Raw genomic sequence first — 21,498 nt, forward strand, 5'->3', positions numbered from 1 at the left:
GCTGGCTACTGATGTAGCTCCCCCCAGCATATATATTTGGTACGTTATGAGCCATGATTTCTACCTGGGCAGTTTACTCCATATCAAGCCTGGATAAATTGTACTGATGCAAATTTTGGCTTACATTGGCTTTCCCTGCTTATACTAGAGATTTGCACTAGTGCAATTGATGGTTATAACCATTTGTTCAGACAAAGCCTGATTCACCACCAGACTTTTAGTCTTACTTCAGACACAACTGTCTGGCATAGCAGTATCCTTAGCTATGGCTCTGCTTGCTGCATACTATACTTTTAGCATTATTATTTGTATTACCATAGTGCCTAGGGGCCTCAGTCATGAATCCTTGTGCTGGGCATTGAACAAACACATAAAAGAACCCTGCCTGGCTACCTGCTGGCTAAGAAGCAGGGTGTTGAAGGAGAAAGATCAAGAAATGTTCCACAGTCTGTCTCCTAGAGACTTTATATTTGTTCCTTCTTAGTCTGTCATTTCCTTCAATCTAAAATAAAAGTCACTTAGACTGAAAGTTCAGTAGTTGACTTCAATGGCTGGTTGACTAGTAAAAGGAAACCTGGTTCACAAGTACCTGTGTGTGTAAAAATGTAGAGTTTAGTTCATTATGATTCACAAGCTCACAATAGTAGTTAATCACTATTAAATTTACTCCTGTGCAGAGGGCTAGCATGGGTCCCCTGCATCATCTGCATCCCACTAAAGCCTTCAAAACAGAGTTTATCTGGGCTAATAGTAGATTAGAGGTCTCACTGGGGTGAACCTCATCTATCATTTGGGCAACTACTGGGTACTCATGGCATGTGAATCTTGACAGTGTCCATTATTTTAACAGAAATTACTATTCATTCAAAACTGTATTCTGAATGCTCACATTTGTCTCTCAGTCTTCACCCACTTTTAAAGTTTTATCCAAACAAGGGAGGAAAAACAATACCATTGGACTTCCTGTATGTGACCAATCACACCACACAACCAGAAAATAGTGAACAACAGAAATGAACAGTTGCAAGGCTACGTCTACACTACAGCCTTTTGTCAGCAGAGACAATGCAAATGAAGAGCTCATTAGGGTTTGTCACTCTGTCATTTGCATATTCTTTGCTGATGCTTTTTGCGGAAGGGGTTTTTGCGCAAAACCAAGCAGTGTAGATGGGGCCGTTTTGCACAAAAAATCCTTTTGCGCAAGATCCCTTATGCCTCAAAAAAGGAGGCATGCAGGATCTTGCACAAAGGTTTTTTTTGCACAAAACAGACCTGTCTACACTGCTTGTTTTTGCACAAAAACCTCTTCCGCAAAAAGCATCGACAGAGAATATGCAAATGAAGTGTGACAAATGCTAATGAGCACTTCATTTGCATTGTCTCTGCTGACAAAAGGCTGCAGTGTAGATGGTAGTCTTGGTGTTCAATCAACGGACTGCAAATGGTTTGTGAAAAAAAATGCTTCTATCTAGCAAATACATTCACAAAATTCAGTTGCTAAGAAGCAGCAAATGCTTCTAATGCTGTTTGCACAGTACCTCCACAACTCAATCATGACTGAAGCCTTTCAGTACTTTAGAAGTGCTTTATTAATAATCATCATAATCATAAAGGGAGCTAAATTCATAACAAATGGTTCAGCCAACTCTCCCTAAGCTCTAGGATTTCATTGTCTGTGTACGGAAGGAAAAGCAGCAAAAAAGGAATGGGCTGATAGTATTTTAAAGAGAGGAAGAAATAGAAGAAAAAAGAAACAGCCCTGTTTCAGTAGTGTCTGACATGTATGCTAATTAATTTATATCAGCCCCCCCATAGGGCACGTCTACAATAGGAAATTATTTTAAAATAATTCAATTCGAAATAATAATTCCCAAAGGGTATGTCTACACAGCAAAATTATTTCCAAATAACAGCCGTTATTTCAAAATAACTTTACTAGCATCTACACAGCCAAACCGCTATTTCGAAATTAAATCAAAATAGCAGAGCGCTTATTTTGAATTTCGTAAACTTCATTCTACGAGGAATAACGCCAAATTCGAAATAGCTAAATCGAAATAAGCGCTGTGTAGACGCTTATTTTGAAACTAGCCTATTAGCCCGTCATAAGACGGGATTTTCTGGTCTCTCCTCCATGTCGGTCTTCTCTCCTGAGCCTCCGGTCTCTCGCTCCGAGTCTCTTTCTTTCTCTCTCCTCCTCCTACTGCCTCCCCGTCTCTCTCTCAGCTCTCCTTCGCCTTCTGCCTCTCTCTCTGTTTCTCTCTTTCTCTTCTCCCCCTCCTGCCTCTCACTCTCTCTCCACTCTCCTCTGTCTCCGTTGGGGATGCACACTTGTCCAGGCCCCGCCCCCCTTCGCCTCCCGCCGTGGTGCTCGCCTGACTTCTGCGCTGCTCAGCCGGGCCTCCGCGCGGGAGCAAGAGGCGCAAACGGCCTCTCTCTCTCTTCTCCTAAATGATGAGGGGTTTGGAACGGGTCCCATATGAAGAGAGGTTAAAGCAACTGGGACTTTTCAGTTTTGAAAAGAGGAGACTAAAGGGGGATATGATAGAGATATATAAAATCATGAGTGGTATGGAGAGGGCGGATGAAGAAAAGTTATTTATTAGTTCCCATAATAGAAGAACTAGAGGACACCAAATGAAGTTAATGGGTGGCAGGTTTAAAACTAATAAAAGAAAGTTCTTCTTCATACAGCGCATAGTCAGCCTTTGGAACTCCTAGCCAGAGGAGGCTGTGAAGGCTAGGACTATAACAGAATTTAAAGAGAAGCTAGATAATTTCATGGAGGTTAGGTCCATAAAAGGCTATTAGCCAGGGGATAGAAATGGTGTCCCTGGCCTCTGTTTGTCAGAGGCTGGAGAAGGATGGCAGGAGACAAATCGCTTGATCATTGTCTTTGGTCCACCCCCCGTGGGGCACCTGGTGCTGGCCACTGTCGGCAGACAGGCGACTGGGCATAGGCATGCGCACAGGGTGTGCTGGGTGTGCCCAGGCACACCCTAATGTCTGGGGCTAGCCAGCAGCTGCTGGAGGAAGAGGGGGATTTCTGACGGAGCGCCACAGCCCCTCACTTTAAATTCCCCGCAGCCATCTACTGGGCACTATGGGGCAGAGAGAGCGCATGCATGGCATCCTCAAACACCGCGCAACAGGTGAGAGGGGAAACACCAGGAACTTTAAAACCCAGTGGCCCAGCTCCAAAAACAGCTGGGACCCTACTACAGATGGCAGCCCGAGACATTTTGGCAGCCCAGGCCCCGCCCTACAGCACCACACACAGTCCTGGGGCCGCCCCCACCTTTCCCGGCAGCACCGTGCGGCACCCAGCCCTGCAGCACCGCACGGCACCCTGGGGGTGCCCCATCCCAGCCCTGCAGCTTGGGCTGGCTCTGACTCCAGCCCTGCAAGCTGTAAGGCAGAAGCTGAAGGTAAGAAAGTGGGGGGGAGGGATAAGAAGAAGGGGTGGGAGAGGAAGGGGCTTTTGTGGTGGGGGTGGAGGAGGAAGGAAGAAGAAGAGGTGGAAGGGGCTTGTACGGAGTGGGAAAGGAGAGGAGGAAGAAAGGGGAAGGCACCAAAGCGACAGGGTAGAGGACACACAAATGCTAGGGGGAAGTGGACACAATGAGGAAAAGGGCAGGAGGGGAGGTGTCAGTGGGAGGGGGGACAGGGTGATGCTGGAAGAGGAGAGGGTAAGGGCATTGGGGATTGGAGGGGGAGGTGCTGGGAGAAGGCTTGACAGAAGGGGTAGGCATGAGGAAGGTGGGGTTGGAGCAAGTCATGTGTGAGGGCACAGGGGCATGAGGGGAATGGAGGCAGAGGGTGGTGAGGGGATGGGCATCAGGGAAAAAAGGGCAAAGGGGGTAGGGGCAGTGAGGGAAGGGGGAGGCACCAGGAGGGTGCAGGGGTAAGGGGATTCTGGGGTTGAAGCAGAAGGGCAGACGCCTGCAGGGGAGGGACCAGCACCAGAGGAGAGAGACGAGGGAGGTGTTAGACGAGGGGATGAGGAGAGGTAGCTCACATGATCAGAGTGGGGCTACTGGAGGAGTGGGCACAGGGGGGAGAGAAGGGCTGGTGGAGGGAGGGCAGGTCTCAGGAAGGCTGAGGGCAGTGAGAAGGGCAGGAGTCAGGACAGCAGAGGAGGGTGAGAGGTTGGGGGGCAGCAGGCACCAGGGAAGTTGATGGAGCAAGGGGAGGAGACATGGCAGCAGAGTGGGAAGGTAGATAGTTATTAATAACTTGGGTGCCACAATGGCACATCTAAACAAGCCACATCAGTTCAGTACTGGTGCACAACACAAAATTCATTCTGCTCATGGGAGGAAACTCTTAGAGGGAACACTTCCCCCCCAGCCTCTCCACCCCCGCATTAATGTCACACACATTGGGTTAATGCAATTGCAGGATAGTTACATGGGTGGGGGAGAGCCAAACTAATCCCTATTGGTAGGAGGATGGTGGGAAAAGTCTTTGGGGGGTCACATAACACTTTACTTTTGGTCATGTGCCCATCTTGCCCAGAGAGGGTTACCTCCAGAGGCGTGGCTAATGGGGTCCCGGGGTGTGGTTAACAGGGGTCAGGGGTGTGGCTAATGGGGGGGTCAAAGTACATTTTTAAAAAATTCTTTGAGTGCACACCCTAATGAAATGTGCTGCGCATGCCTATGCTACTGGGCTAGATGGACCTTTGGTCTGACCCAGTACGGCCATTCTTATGTTTCTATGTTCTCCTTCTACTGCCTCGCCCTCTCGCTCTCTCAGCTCTCGTCCGCCTCCTGCCTCTCTCTCTGTCTCTCTCTCTTTCTCTTCTCTCCCTCCCGCCTCTCACTCTGTGTTTCTCTTCTCCTCCTCCTGCTGCGTCTCTCTCACTCTCTCTCTTGCTGTTCTCCGCCTCCTCCGTTCTCCTCTCTGTCTCCTCCGCTTTCCTCCTTTTGAATCCAATGGCCTTTCCTGATGTCAGAGATGCACGCTCGTCCAGGCCCCGCCCCCTGGCTGTTCCCTCTGGGCGGTGCTGTTGCCTCCTGCCACGGCGCTCGGCTGACTTCTGCGCCGCTCAGCCGGGCCGCCGCGTGGGAGCAAGCGGCGCAAGCTGCCATTTGAGCCCTGCGCTCTCCATGCAGCATCCCTGTGCTGCATGGGGAGCGCGGACCCCAAACAGCCGCTTGCGCCTCTTGCTCCCACACGGCAGAAGTCAGCCGAGTGCCACGGCGGGAGGCAACAGCGCCACCCAGAGGGAACAGCCAGCGTTACAGCGTTACAGAGTCACAGACATTGGGCTACTACATATATAGGATAGGGGGCCTCTGACCCTTCCCAGGGTACCTTGGTGGCCACTCTGGGCCAAACCAGGAAAACTCTTCTGCTTCCCCCCCGGAGTCCTTAAAGGGGTAGACTCTGGCCACAGTGCCTGTGCCAGCTGCAAGCCTGCCAGCCCAGAGCCAGCAGTCGCTGTCCCTGACCCAACATGAGCCAGCAACCCACTGGCACTCAGACCTCCACTGCTCCCCAGGAGCAGGCTGGCAGCTCCCACGAGTCTGCCAGGGGCTGCAAAAGGTGAGCACCTTCCTGGTCTAGCGCAGAGATCACGGACCTGACTGAGGTTTGGGGGGAGCCCTCCAATGTCCATGATCTCCACACTAGATGCAGGAACGCGGCCGTCTACAGGTGGATGGCTGACAGCCTGGCCACCAAAGGCCACATGCGCACCCAAGAGCAGGTGCGCATGAAAATCAAAGAGCTGAGGCAGGCCTATGCCAGGGCCACAGGGGCAGCTCCCAACCAGAGGCTAACCCAGACCCCTGCCACTATTATGATGCCCTGGACCACATGCTGGGGGGGCAGACAGTCCGTGCCTCCCAGGTGGTCATTGACCCTGGGGCAGAGGGCCCTGAGCAGGGCATGGAGGAGGACCAGGGACCGCGCATGTGGGCCTTGCTGACCATGGAGCACGCAGCAACCTGGGCATGTGTCATGCCACCTTGGGCATGTGGCTCCGGCTGGCTGCCACACAGGGGCCCTGACCTGTTACTCACACGCGTGTATGTATGAAAGCACATGACATGCTCCTGGCCCCAGGGAGGGACACTGTACAATGCCCTCCTTCCACAAGCCCCCTCTACGCAGAGGCAGGGCACATCTCCTCTCCCCCCCACCCCCACACTATATGCAGCACAAGGGCATGGGTGCAGTCCCAGGCCAGCTCACACTCCCAGGGATAGCAGGAAATGCCAAACATGTCGTGTGTGCAAGCACATTGGCTCTGATGGTGCGGAGACCTGCCATCCTTGCCTTGCAGAGGGGGGCTGGGCTTCACCCACTGTGTCCCCAGGGATGACTGACCACTTCTCTTGTTTTTCCACAGCCACAGCAGCTGTGAGTGCAGGGCGCACAACCCCGCCCAGGACAGCCTCCCGGACCCGGGCACTCAGCAGGCTGACCCGGAACCAGGAGGAGTACCAGCCGCAGCACCTAGGGCTCCTGCGAAGGCAGGTCCACATCCTGGAGCCCTAGGTGCATGAAGACCTGCAGCTGTGGTGGGAGAGCTGGCGGGAGCTGCTTGCCCAGGGCCGTGCCATCTGCGACCACCTGCAGACTCTGGTGCAGATTGGTGCCTCCTGCCGCTCCAGCCCCTGCCACTGCCCCATCTATCGTTCCTCCTCCCACTCCTGCTCCCCCTCCCGCCTCTTCCTCCACCCCCCTCCATACCCGTGTGTTTATTTTACATCAGGAAGGGGGGTTAGGGAGGGGAAAGTGGAAGGACATCAGGTGGAATCGGGGCCGGCCCGAGCTCTTTCAGCGTTCTGGGCCCAGGCGCGCAGCGCTGCCCCCAGGGTGCACGGCGCATGCGTGGGCCAGCCATGACCACTGGCGCGCAGCCCAGGGCCTGCTACCAGGGCGCACGGCGCATATGCTGCCCGGCCCGGCCTCGATAGTGCTGCTGGCGCATGCGCCGGGCCATTCAGGGCCCTGCGGCTGTGCGGGGAAGGATGCTGCTGGGCCAGTGCCGCAGGGGCTGGCGCTGCGGGAGCCAAGCATGCGGTGCCTGATGGCAGCTGTAAGGGACGCCGCACGCCCCTTACAGCTGCCATCAGGCGCCCCCATCATTGGCGCCCTGGGCAGCTGCCCGGCTCACCCATGCCTCCATTCGGCCCTGGGTGGAATAAGGCACAAGGCCCAGTGGGGTATGCCAGGGAGACCTCATTCCTCCTCTGTCTGGAAGCTCTCCCGCAGGGCCTCCCGGATACGGACAGCCCCCCGCTTGGCCTCTCGGCTGGCAGCCGTGCAGGGCTGCACGTAGAAGCCAGCCAAGTGGTCAGCCTCTGCCATGCAGGCTGGCAGGAAAGCTTCCCCCTTCCTTTCGCACAAATTGAGCAGCACACAGCATGCCGCCACCACGTGTGGAATATTCTTCTTGGAGAGGTCCAGGTGGGTGAGGAGGCATCTAAAACGGTCCTTCAACCGGCCAAAGGTACCCTCCATCATGATGCAGGCCCTGCTGAGCCTGGCATTAAAGGCCTGCTGGAAGGGGTTGAGGTGTCCTGTGTAGGGCTTCATGAGCCAGGGCTGTAGTGGGTAGGCCACATCCCCCACCAGGCACACAGACATGTCCACAGGAATGTTCAGGGAAGAAAGTCCTGGTGTGCAGCCTCTGGCACATGGAGGAGTTCTAGTACGTTCGCGTGTCGTGTGCTTTGCCGGACCAACCCACTTTAATGTCCAGGAAGCGGCCCTGGTGGTCAACTTACAGGATGACCAAGAAATATCCCTTCCACTTTACGTACAGCCATGTTCACCAACAGGTCAATTGCGATCGACTGGTCGATCGCGAGGCCTCGACTAGTCGATCGAGTGGCGTCCCCCCCCCATTTCCCCCTACTCCTGAGAAGCCCTGCTACCTACCTCCAGCAAAAATGGAGATAGCACCAGCTTCCCACGGGTGGACGGAAGTCCCGCAGCTTAACGCCACTTCCGGGGATTCCGGAAGTGCATTGTCTGCTCTGCCAGGCGCACTGTGGGAGGGGGAGTCGGCCCTGGAGGAGGAGCTCAGCGACTTCCCTGCACAGGCGCTGGAAGGGTTAGTTGGCCCAGGGCAGGCACGCGCGGAGTTTCCCTGCACCATGGGGGGGGGGGGGGGGGGGGGAATCAGGCCTGGAGGAGGCACGTGCTGGCTTCCCTCTGGGGGCGGGAATCCTGGGAGGAGGCAGATGCAGGGGACTCTCTGCCTCCACTGGCACCCCACTCCCCAGCCCCCACTCCCCAGACTCCACTCCCCACTCCCCAGACCTCACTCCCCAGCCACAGAACTCTGTCCCCATTCCTGTCCCCACTCCCTGAACTCTGTCCCCACTGGCACCCTGTCCCCCGATGCAGAACCCTGTCCTCTGCCCTCCCAGCACCCTGTTCTCTCTCCCCTGCCCCCAGCCACAGAACTCTGTCCCTACAAAATGTATAATTATAAATGCTTCATTTTAGATTTAAATAGCATGAATAAAAAATAGACCATTTATTTCATAACTATAAACACGTGATTTTAATTTTATATATCGCACAATTTAAAAATAAACTGTTTCTCAGAGTGTGTATGGAAGGGCTGGGGATAGCAAGTGATGGACAGGAGAAGAATAGAGAGGATGGGGCTTCAAGAAAGGGCGGGGCTTCAATGAAGGGCGGGGTGGTAGATCTTCTCCTGTTCTGAGATTTAAAAAGTGATCTTGGGTGTAAAAAGCTTGGAGACCATTGACATACAGGGAGGCCTGGTGGTCTGGGGCATGGATGGGGATGTGCGTCCTGTCAATTGCCCCCCCACAGTTGGGGAAGCCCAGAGCGCCACAGCCCTCAATGACCGCCTCCACATCAGTAAGGCAGATGACTCTGCGGAGCAGAACTCTATTGATGGCCTTGACCACCTGCAGAGGGACACACAAAACCGAGAGTCATTGGGGTGCCAGGGTGGCTGACAGTGCTCCTTCCTCACCACTGCCCCCCACTCCCTCCCCTGGAGCAACCCCCCTTCCCCTGCAATCCTGGCCATCACGAGCAGTCCGTAGTGTGGCTGGGACAGAACAAACCCTCCCGGGGAGGGGAATTGCACCACCTCCCCCCATTTTCCCTGGGGAAGCCCCTCCTCCCAGGCACAGTGGCCAGAGACTGCCATACCTGCATGAGCACTGCTCTGACGGTGGATCTCCGCACGCCGAACTGGTTTGCCACGGATCGGTAGCTATCCGGCGTGGAGAGTTTCCAGAGGGCGATGGCCACGCGCTTCTGGAGGGGAATGGCGGGCCTCATGTGCATGTCCCGTCGCTGCAGAACAGAGGCAAGCCACTCACAGAGCTCGAGGAAGGTGTCCTTCTTCATCCTGAAGTTCTGAGTCCAGTGTTGGTCTCCCGAGCGCTCCAGGACAATGTGGTCCCACTAGTCACTGCTGGTGTCCAGATGCCAGATGCGGCAGGGCATGCTGGCATCCGGGCACTGCTGCTGCTCCTCCTCGTGTCCCAAGAGAGTCTGGAAGAGGGTCTGGGGGTCGGGCTGCAGCAGATGTTGCAAGGCAGACTCCAGCAATTGCTGCCAGGCTTGCAGCAAGACATCCAAAATGAGCACCAGAGTGCCCAGGGGCAGCTCTGGCTCCATGGCACCAAGTGCTGTGGAGTCCCAAGTCAGGGGAACCAAAGCAGACAGAGACAAAAATGCTTTGCTGTCCCTCAGTGAGGTAGGCAAGCAAGCAAGGAAAGGTGAGAACCTGCTGTCCAGGCGGGTCCCTTTAAGCACAAGCCTCAGATAGCCTCAGACAGCAGCCACACACAGCAACTACTGACCTGATGCCCTGCTGCAATTGGTTTCAGCTGGCCTTAAATGCAATTCAGCATCCAATCAGTGTAGACGTGCTATTTTGAAATGCATTTTGTGTGTGGACGTGTTATTTCAAAATATCTTATTTCGAATTAACTAGTTTGAAATAAGATATTTCTAAATAACGCTGTAGTGTAGACATACCTAAATGAACAAAATCAAAATAATGTGTCCCCACTATGGAGAAGCCTCGAAATTAGTCCAAGGAAGGCTCTGTTATTGTGGACGTGCTACCTCCACTTGGAGCCTCAGGAAGCACTGGGGAGTAATTACTTCGAATGACTCCGGGGAGTACTTATTTCGAAATAGCAGCAGTGCAGCATCCATACTACCGCTATTTCAAAATAACTATTTCAAAATAAGCATTGTTCCCCAAGGAAATCAGGAGTACAGATTTCAAAAAAATCAGCCCATTATTTTGAAATAATGGGCTCGGTAGTGTGGATGCTCCACTTATTATAAAAGGGTAAATAACTCCGTAGTGTAGACCAGGGCATAGGAAGCATCTGGATTTGCTAAGTGTAAACTGGTTCGTCCCTCAGCGTCCACTATGAGTTAATTGTGTTACAGAGAGATCAGCCTGAGCGGTCACCACTAAGGCCGGTGGCCCTTTTATTACGCAAAGTCGCGTGACACCCGAGCCGGGTCGGCCTGCTGGCGGAGTAGGGGGGTTCGGGCCCACCCCCTCTCCGAACCCCGGCCCAGGGCCCTAAAGGCAGGGACCCGTGGTCCCTCCCTCGCGGATGGGGGAACGCCCCAAAACACACCCGCTCACGGGCTCCACGACCCCGCCCTGGGCCGCTTCCTACTCCACCAGGCCTCCCGGCCCGTCTCCCTTGACCCCGCTGGCCTCACCTCTCCTTCTTTCTCCCCTCCTCCAGCTCGATCCGCCGCGCTCCCCTCCACCGTGCCGGTCCCGGGTTTAAATCCCCCGCCGGCTCCATTCCCCCTCCACGTCACTTCCCCTGCGACGCCTCCCAGCCACCCTTCCCCCGTGACGTCATCCCCCTGCGCCTCGCCGGCCCCTCCCTCTCGGGCCCTGCCAGCCGGCGTATTACTGCAGCCCGTCGCGGCGGGCTGGGCTGCGTTCCCCGCCCCCCGGTATGGCCGCCCGGCGCCTCCCGGCGCGTTCTCAGTGCGGGGCGCGAGTGCCCCGTCGCGCCGCCCGGGGCCTCCCGGCGCGCTCTCAGTGCGGGGCGCGAGTGCCCCGTCACACCACTCCCCCCTCGTTTCGTTACTTATACTCTCCCCCCCCCTGCGGCTCCCTCCGACCTTCTCGATAGGCAGTCCGCGTTCTGGTGGGCACTCCCCGGTCGATGCACGATTTCGAACTTGTATGGCTGCAGACTTAGGTACCACCGGAGTATTCTTGGGTTGGTATCCTTCATGGTATTGAGCCATTTCAGAGGAGCGTGGTCCGTTACCAGGGTAAAGCAGGCCCCTGCAAGAAAGTATCGTAGAGCATCTACCGCCCACTTAATGGCTAGTGCCTCTTTCTCAATAGTGGCGTATCCCTTCTCTCTGTCAAACAGTTTCCGGCTTAGATACAGTACCGGGTGCTCGGCCCCCCCCATCTCCTGCGTTAATACCGCCCCTAACCCAGTTTCCGATGCGTCCGTTTGGAGGATAAAGGGTTTTGAAAAGTCCGGCTGGGCGAGCACCGGCGCCTGAGTCAGTCTCTCTTTTAGAGCCTGAAAGGCCTTCTGACACTGCTCCGTCCACTGGACTCTCTGGGGCTTCCCTTTGCGGGTCAAGTCCGTTAGCGGGGTGGCTAACGATGCAAAGTGGGCCACGAATCGGCGATAGTACCCTGCCAATCCCAGAAACTGTCTTACTTGTCTTTTTGTGGTGGGGGTAGGGTAGTCCCGTACTGCTTGGATTTTATCCACCAGGGGTCTCACCGTCCCCCGCCCTACCGTGTACCCCAGATACGTCACCTCCTTCTTCCCGAACTGGCATTTCTTGGGGTTGGCGGTGAGGCCGGCTTGCCTCAAGGCCTCCAGAACTGCGGCCACGTGTCCCAGATGTTGCTCCCACGTCTCGCTGAATACTATGATGTCATCAATATACGCGGCCGCGTAGGGCTGATGTTCTCTCAAGACCCGGTTCATGAGGCGTTGGAACGTCGCGGCTGCCCCATGCAGGCCGAACGGCATGGTCCGGAACTGGTAAAGGCCGAAGGGGGTTGAGAAGGCCGTCTTTTCTCGGGCCGCCGGCGACAGCGGGATCTGCCAGTAGCCTTTTGTCAAGTCGATCGTGGAGAGGTACCGGGCCTTCCCCAGCTGGTCTAGCAGCTCATCGATGCGTGGCATAGGGTATGCGTCGAACTGAGAGATCGCATTCACCTTCCTGAAGTCAATACAAAACCGGAGGGCCCCCTCTGCCTTGGGAACCAGCACAATCGAGCTCCGCCAGCCACTGTGCGACTCCTCGATTACCCCCCAGTCCAGCATGTCCCCCAGCTCCTTCTTTACGACGTCCCACATCTTACGGGGGAGGGGTCTCACCTGGTCCAATACCCGCTTCCCTGGTTCGGTGACGATCTCATGCTGGGCCAGATGCGTCCGTCCCGGTCTGCTCGTCAGCACCTCCCGGTGCCTCTCTAGTAGGTCCCGGAGCTCCTGTTGTTGTTGTCCCGTGAGTTCGGTCCCCAGCGTGGCTTCCTTGACCGTCACCTCCGGGTCTCCCCATGGTCCGAATTCCACATCTTTCATCTGAGTTTCTACCAGGAAGGCTTCCCGGGGCACCCACCGCTTCAATAGGTTAATATGGTAGATCTGGGTGGCCCTTCGCGGACCATCCAGCTGTATCTCATAATCCACCTCCCCGACCTTCCTTAACACCCTGAAGGGCCCCTGCCAGCGTGCCAACAACTTGGACTCTCTGTCTGGTAAGAGGAGCAACACCTGGTCGCCTGGCGCGAACTCTCAGACCTGGGCTCTTTGATTATATTGCTGGCACTGCCCTTCCTGGGCTCTCTGCAAGTTCTCCCGTGCCCATTCGGCCAGGGAGCCTAGTCTCTGCTGGAGCTGTGTTACGTAGTGGACTACCCCCAGGGCCGGGGTAACCTGAGCTTCCCACCCTTCCCTCACTAAGTCGAGGACCCCCCGGGGCTTCCGCCCATAAAGCAGTTCGAACGGCGAGTAACCCACCGAAGCCTGTGGCACCTCCCGGATGGCGAACATCAGAGCAGGGAGTAGCTTATCCCACCCCCGGGGTTCCTCCTGTACGAATTTCCTAAGCATACCTTTCAATGTCCTATTGAACCTCTCGACGAGGCCATCGGTTTGGGGGTGGTAGACGGAGGTGCGGATCTTGCGGATTCGTAGGAATTTGCACAGCTCAGTCATTACCCTCGCCGTCAGGTTAGTGCCTTGGTCTGTCAGTAGCTCCTTCGGCAGGCCTACCCTTGAAAACACCTTAACCAGTTCCTCCGCTATCACGTTAGCGGTGGCCTTCCGCAGCGGAATAGCCTCGGGGTAGCGGGTCGCGTAGTCCACGATTACCAAGATGTAGACATGCCCTCTCCCCGACTTATCCAAGGGCCCCACCAAATCCATGGCTATACGTTCGAATGGGACGCCCACGATGGGTAGGGGAACCAGCGGGGCGGGGGCCACTTTCTTGCTAGAGGTCCTTTGGCATTGGGGACAAGACATGCAGAAGTTCTTGACCTCTTGGTATACCCCGGGCCAATAAAACCGCTGCAAGATTCGCTGCTGGGTCTTCTCGCTGCCCAGGTGTCCCGCCCAAGGGTGATTGTGCGCTAGCTCCAGTACCTTCCATCGGTATGGGCGTGGCACTAGTAATTGTGGGTTTTCCTGTCCGTCCGCCCCCACCGCCACTCGGTAGAGTCGCTCTCCCCGTACCTCAAATCGTGGTCCCAGCTGCTGCCGTCCTTCCCCCTCTGGAGCTTCCTCTGCTTCTGCCCGCACCTGGGTCCATGCTGTCTGGAGCGTCGGGTCTTCCCTCTGGTGTGTCAGGAAGTCCCCCTCTTCCACCTCCAGGCGTAGCGGGGGGTTCGGCCCCCCCGGCCTCGGGTTCCCCTGCGGTGGGGACTTCTTCCCCTTGGGCTGCCAGAACGGGTTTCTCTTGTCCCGGCCCCGGGCCCTCGTGACCCGTCCCCCATTCCTTTAGCAGGGTGGCCATCCCGGGCCAGTTCCTCCCTAGCAGCGCTGGGTAGGGGAGTTTGGGGGATATAGCGGCCCGGCACTGCGCCCGGATCTGCCCATCATCGATCCACACGTGGGCGGTAAGGTACGGATGTACGTCCCCGTGCACGCACCTCATCCAGATCTGGGGCCCCCGGGTCTGGGAATCGGGGACTAGATCCTCCCGCACCATGGTTTGGCCGCACCCCGAGTCCACCACCGCCCTTACCCGCTTCCCATTCAGGCTTATCCACCTGGTTACCTGGGCTCTTGACGAAGTGGTCCCGGCCGCCCCGTCCCGCCGTCTCTGCCCGAAGGTACAATCCATCAAGGGGCAATCTTTTTTGAAGTGCCCCTCCTCGCCACACTGGAAGCAGGCTCCCCTCGGGCTAGGGTCTGCCCTCGGGCTGGGTGTCCCGGGGTCCCCACTCGCTCCCGGTTGGTTCTCGGTCCTCCTCGGCGGGTTCCAAACTGGGGCCAGTTTTCGCTCTACCCCCGGGCCCCATGATGGTCTGCGGGCCGGTGGGTCTGCCCGGTGTGAGGTGTCCGCTCCTCCGCTACCGGCCGGGCTCCGTCGAGGCCCCGAGGGAGCGGGAGGGGGGTGTCTACCCCCCGTTTCCTCCGCTGCTGAAAAGCGCTCCATCAGCGTGATCGCCTCCTCCAGCGACTCTGGCCAGTGGCGGCGAACCCACTTCTGCCCCTCGGCAGGCAGGATCCGGAGGTACTGTTCTAACACCACCTGCTCCGCTACCTGCAGCCCGGTCTTTTTGGCAGGTTCCAGCCATCGCATGCCTGCTTCCCTGACCCGCTGCCCCAGCGCCCGTGGGCGCTCTTTCGGGTCATATCGGGTATCTCGGAATCGCTGGCGGTACGTCTCCGGTGATATGCCCAGCTGGTCCAACACGGCTTCTTTAACTTTATAATAACACAAAGCATCCTTGTCTGCCATACTTCTATAGGCCAATTGGGCCGGACCCGTTAGGAAGGGGGCTAGCAAGGTGGCCCAGTGCTCCTGTGGCCACTTCGCGGCGGTAGCCACCCGCTCAAAGGTGACCAAAAACGCTTCTGGATCATCTTCAGGTCCCAGCTTCGTCAATCGCAGCGGCAGCTGGGCGCCCGGGATGGCGCCACCTTCTCCATCTCCTGGGGAGCCCGGCTCTGCTCCAGGCGCGGTTCCTCGGGCAGTCGCCCCTTCTCTGATTTCTTTCAGCATTTGCCGCTGCTGGTCCTGGAATTGGGTCATCATGTCCCGCAACACCTGGTTCTGATGCTGCTGTTGCTGCTTCTGGTTGTCTACCAGCCATTCTATGATCTTGTTGACCTCCATTATGCGCTCGGGAGGGGGGTCAACCGTAAGATGCAGGTGGTCGACACCTAGTTCTTTTCAAACAAACACCCAAACGGATCAATCACCCTACCTCCCTTGTTTTATGCCCCCCCCACCACCATTTTTTTTTTTTTTTTTTTTTTTTTGTGAGTTACTCTAATTCCTGGGGCCCCTTCTTACTCCCGGGGCCCAGGGACCTGTGCCCACATTCTCCACCACGTGTAAACTGGTTCGTCCCTCAGCGTCCACTATGAGTTAATTGTGTTACAGAGAGATCAGCCTGAGCGGTCACCACTAAGGCCGGTGGCCCTTTTATTACGCAAAGTCGCGTGACACCCGAGCCGGGTCGGCCTGCTGGCGGAGTAGGGGGGTTCGGGCCCACCCCCTCTCCGAACCCCGGCCCAGGGCCCTAAAGGCAGGGACCCGTGGTCCCTCCCTCGCGGATGGGGGAACGCCCCAAAACACACCCGCTCACGGGCTCCACGACCCCGCCCTGGGCCGCTTCCTACTCCACCAGGCCTCCCGGCCCGTCTCCCTTGACCCCGCTGGCCTCACCTCTCCTTCTTTCTCCCCTCCTCCAGCTCGATCCGCCGCGCTCCCCTCCACCGTGCCGGTCCCGGGTTTAAATCCCCCGCCGGCTCCATTCCCCCTCCACGTCACTTCCCCTGCGACGCCTCCCAGCCACCCTTCCCCCGTGACGTCATCCCCCTGCGCCTCGCCGGCCCCTCCCTCTCGGGCCCTGCCAGCCGGCGTATTACTGCAGCCCGTCGCGGCGGGCTGGGCTGCGTTCCCCGCCCCCCGGTATGGCCGCCCGGCGCCTCCCGGCGCGTTCTCAGTGCGGGGCGCGAGTGCCCCGTCGCGCCGCCCGGGGCCTCCCGGCGCGCTCTCAGTGCGGGGCGCGAGTGCCCCGTCACACTAAGCAAATAATTTAGAACCAGGGTGGGGAAGGGGTTCATATCAGAAGTTGGCTCAAAGACATATCCTCTCCTAAAGGACCTCATGACAACTCATATTAGGCAATACTGAATGTAACAAACTCATTATTTTATTAGATTTTTATTCCCATAACAAACATGCCTTGGCCGAAAGACCATTTCCAAAATGCCACAGACTACACCAGAACAGCTTATAGCAATTTTAAAATACTCTGGAGATACAGTTGAACAGCTGAGAGATCATTTTGAACATGGACTCATTAGCAACATCCTGTGAAGCAAATTACTAACTGCGGCATGTGGAGGAGACATATCTTATACAAGGACACAGGGTCAATTTCAGCCGAGTACAGAAAAGCTACACATGACCTTCTAAACTCCTTATGTTCTATTAAGAACTTAAGTGGTGTGTGGGTCTTGTCTAGGTTCTCTACACTGAGTTAAATTCCACCATTATTATTATTTTTGAATGTACTACATTCAGCAAGGAAAGGAACCACACGGCACAGCGATGCCCACTGGCTTACATTTGCAGATTCCATCTACAAAGACATCTTACACAAAGCCCCAGAAAAGCCACCCACAAAAAATATATACAAAGCAGATCATATTCCCCCCCCTTACCACTCTCCCCCACTATCTGGGGTTTGGATCGTCATCAAAGAGAATGATATTAAGAAATTCCAATGCTGGTCTACTTTCCCAGCAAGGAGTGTGGACAGCTAGAGAGAGCATGTGAGGAAGCTGACTATGTCTTCAGCCACACTAAGTTCTCAAATGTAGCACCAGAAAAGGAATATAATAACAAAAAGAACTTTGAGGCACCGACTTGGGATGCAGGGATTTGGGGAGTAATGTTTTAAGATAGCCAGAGGTAGAGCAGCAATAGAGAGGGGAGCAGGTGCATGTACACAAATCTAACATTGACCACTCAGGGAGAGCGCCTTTTGTGCCATCATGCACTGATCTACTAGAGTTCTTTGAGGGGGGTCAATAAACATGTGGACAAGGGGGATCCAGTGGATACAGTGTACTTAGATTTCCAGAAAGCCTTTGACAAAGTCCCTCACCAAAGGCTCTTAAGTAAAGTGAGTTGTCATGGGATAAGAGGGAAGATCCTTTAATAGATTTATAACTGGTTAAAAGACAGGAAACAAAGGGTAGGAATAAATTGTAAGTTTTCAGAGTGTAGAGAGGTAACCAGTGGGTCCCCCAAGGGTCTGTCCTGGGACCAATCCTAGTCAATTTATTTATAAAAGATCTAGAGAAAGGGTTAAACAGTGAGGGTACGTCTACACTACAAGGTTTTTGGACAAAAACCGGTAGAGTGTCCACACCTCAAGTGCACTTTTGTGGAAGTAAATCGGCAGAAGAGAAGGCTTTTGGAGGTACAATTATTCCTCTCCCCACAAGGAATAACTCCTTTTTATGCAAGAGTTCTTGCACAAAAAAGCAAGTGTGGACACTCCGCAGGGTGTGCCGATGATGCCAAACTGCTCAAGATAGTTAAGACCAAAGCAGACTGTGCAGAGATTCAAAAAGAACTCACCAAAAAAGCACAGGTGCTCTGATGGCCATTCTGTGTATGGCTATCAGAGCTTCCTTGAGCAAGAGTGTCCATGAGTGTGGACACTCTCTTGCACAAGAGCACATCATTTTTGCGATGTGCTTTGAGGTCTGGACGCGCTTTTGTGCAATACGTTTCTGCGGAAGAACTCTTCTGCAAAAGGCTTCTTGCGCAAAAACCCTGCAGTGTAGACAAAGCCTGAGGTGACAAAGTTTGCGATGATACCAACTGCTCAAGATAGTTAAGACCAAAGCAGACTGTGAAGAGATTCAAAAAGAACTCACCAAACTAAGTGACTGGCAACAAAATGGCAAATGAAAATTAATGTTGATAAACGTAAAGTAATGCACATTGAAAGAAATAATCCCAACTGTACATACAATATAATTTGACTACAACTACTCAAGAGAGAGATCTTGGAGTCATTATGGATAGTTCTCTGAAAACACAGTGTGCAGCAGCAGTCAAAAAAGCAAATAGAATGTTAGGAATAGTTAAAAAAGGAATAGTAAATAAGTCTTATTGCCTCTATATAAAACCATGGTACTCTCACATCTTAGAATACTGTGTACAGATGTGGTCACTGTTAGAGAAAAGAAACTGCCCCCCAGTAAAAAAGTTTGGCCAGGCCGCTCTTGACTCCTTGAGAGAAACCAGCGGCACCCTTCCTGCATACCAATGCCTTTAAAAAAGGGGAAGGTGTGAAAAGGGGAAAATAGCCTGACTCTCCCACCCGTCACCTTGGCGTGAGAACTGCGGGGCTTACCTGGTCTCATGAAACCTGCACAGTTTCGGCCCAACCCCTGGGACACCAACCCCCCCACTTGGTGACCATTGGGCCATATATGGTAATATGCAAGTGCAGGAAAGCAATGTGCAGATTTGGGGATAAATACCCGTGGCACAGTTCACTCTAGGAGGTCTTTGCAACACACGTACCACCGTGCGTGTACCTTCTCGCATACTTCAAAGTGCTGCCGGCCTGATCAACTGACCAGCCACCTCCCCTGACTCTCGGGCATAACCAACGCCTTCGCAACCGAACCGATATCTTTGAAATGTTCCATGTGCTGTGTAATTTGGTATGTATGATTTGATTTTTTCTTGTTGTATAAGCTTAGTGTTGTAGTTGTTTTTGGGTAGTACATAGAGTTTGTAGTTATCACTGTTATTTAATTAGTGTAGCTGGATATTTTAAGATTAGAGACTATTCCCCTTGCCATTCCCATCTCTGACACGTTTAACTAGAAATCGTAGAATAAATATAATAAATACTGTAAATTCATTATTAACACAGTCTATTACAAATCTTAGAATAAATACTATAAATTCACCATTGTTATAAATAAATATTTTTTACTTGATAAAACTGTCCACCTGGTTCTGTCCTTCCCCCCTTGGGTATTTATCATCGGACCTGTGATTCTCGCGACAGTCACCTCATCTCAAAAAGATATATTGGCATTGGAAAAGGTTCAGAACAGGGCAACAAAAACTATTAGGGGTTTGGAATGGGTCCCATATGAAAAGAGATTAAAAAGAGTTGGACTTTTCATCTTAGAAAAGAGGCAACTAAGAAGGAATATGATAGAGGTCTATAAAATCATGAATGGTGTGGAAAAAGTGAATAATGAAAAGTTATTTACTTATTCCCACTATATTAGAACCAAGGGTCACCAAATTAAATTAATAGGCAGCAGGTTTTAAACAAACAAAAGGAAGTTTTTCTTCAGTTTATAGTCAACCTGTGGAACTCCTTGACAGAAGATGTTGTGAAGACTGGGATTTTTACAGAGTTCAAAAAAGAGCTACATCGATTTATGGAGATTAAGTTCATCAATGGCTATTAGCCAGGATGGGTAGGAATGGTGTCCCTAGCCTCTATTTGTCTGAAAATGGATGACAGGAGAGGAATCATGTGATGGTTACCTGTTGTGTTCCCTCCCTCTGGGGCATCTGGTGTTGGCCACTGTCAGCAGACAGGATACTGGGCTAGATGGACCTTTGGTCTGACCCAGTATGGCCGTTCTTATGTTCTCACCCCACTTTCACAGGAACTTGCTCTTTCCTCTGCTCCCCCGTCTTCACTCCAGCACGATCTTGCTTTACTTTCTCTCTGTCCCCTGATCCTGGAAGGGGCCTCACTCTCCTGCCCCATCACATCAGGACTGGAGGAGTATTCTGTCCTCCTGACAAGCCCCTGCTTGCCCCCCTTGCATATGCGCCTGGCGGGAAGTTACTGTCACAGTAAATGTTACTATTGGTCTCAGGTGGAAAGGTCTTGCTCATCTGAACAACCACAAGACTGAGTTGCTAAATTTGGACTGCTCAGGAGTTAACTGGGTCAGGTGATCCAGTGTAGGATTGATGTATAAAACATGCTTCCAAGTTCAAATCAAGATGGGTATGTTTTAAAAGGGACTGAGACTAAACTGTAGCTTTAGATTGAGGAATCTGTTACAAAACTTTGGGAAAAAATAGCCTTGTAGCACTTTAAAGACTAACAAGATGGTTTTTAGGTGATGAGCTTTCGTGGCGCAGACCCACTTCTTTAGATCATATTCTGAAAGTGAATAGGCATGACCATCATGTAACAGAGGGATACAATGAAAAAGTAAACAAAATATACAGTAATGAATCAGATACATAGCATGGAAGGTGGAGGCGAGGGGGGAGGAAGTGACAAGGAAGGTAGAAATTGCTTATTGTAAGCGTCAATTAAGTGGCTTATCTGGAGTTACTACGAATATCAAAAGGTGGTGAGGCTGCCTTTGTAATGTGTAAGGTAATTATCATCTAAATGAAGGCCCATTCGCAACATGATGAATTTTAGCATAGAAAAGAGTTCTGAAGTCTCTCTCTGTAATCTGGTGTTAAGGGAATGGCCAGTTTGATAAAAATGTAGCCTAGCAGGTTTTTCTATGTGGAGATAACTGATGTCTGATTTGTGAGCATTAATTCTTTGGCAAAGTGACAGACCAGTTTGTCCAATATACATCGCAGAGGGACATTGTTGGCACATGATGGCATATATCACATTGCTGGACATACAGGAATATGAGCCCTTGATCATATAACTGACAAAAGAAATCCGTGACAGAAACTGGCAAATTATCTCAAATTTCCTGAGTCACAGTCCAGGGCCCTTAACCATAAGACAAACCTTTCCCTTTTCTATAAATTCTTTCCTTGGCTCTGATTTCAGCTTCTGGCCACTCCTCCAATAGAAATGCATTAATAAATCCATAGATTCCAAGATTAGAAGGGACCATTGTGATCATCTAGTCTGACCTCCTGTGTAACACAGGCGATAGAATCTCTCTATAGGAATTATAAAGGATAATTCTTAGAGCAGATCTTTTAGAAAAAACATGCCATCTTCATTTAAAAATTGCCAGTGATAGAGAGTCCATCATGACCCTTGGTAATTTATCACAATAGCTAATTATGCTCTATGTTAAAAATGTACGCCTTATTTCCAATCTGGCTTCAACTTCCAGCCATTGGCCCTCACTCTGCTGGACTGAAGAGCCCATTATTAAATATCTGTCCCACATGTAGGTACTTGCAGACTGTGATCAAATCACCCCTTAATCATCTATTTGTTAAACTAAATAGATTGAGCTTCTCGAGTTTATCACTATAAGGCATCCTTTCTTATCCTTCAATCAT

The 21,498-nt window shown here is 53.0% G+C and overlaps 1 protein-coding gene across 4 annotated transcripts in view; it reads right to left on the minus strand.

Annotated features, from left to right (window-relative positions):
• The window catches only part of FADS6 (fatty acid desaturase 6), a 44,491-nt gene that overhangs the window by 16,484 nt on the left and 6,509 nt on the right, over positions 1 to 21,498 (minus strand). Inside the window, exon 1 of one of the 4 annotated variants that reach the window (XM_025178136.3) lies at positions 20,990 to 21,048. The exons of the other annotated variants lie outside the window; for them this stretch is intronic. The gene's annotated coding sequence lies outside the window, so the exon portion shown is untranslated. Of the gene's footprint in view, positions 1 to 20,989; positions 21,049 to 21,498 lie in introns of those variants that run through there. 4 annotated transcript variants of the gene reach the window in all.

This window comes from Pelodiscus sinensis, chromosome 20 (assembly GCF_052426305.1).
Source record: "Pelodiscus sinensis isolate ZL-2025 chromosome 20, ASM5242630v1, whole genome shotgun sequence".
NCBI lineage: Eukaryota > Metazoa > Chordata > Testudines > Trionychidae > Pelodiscus > Pelodiscus sinensis.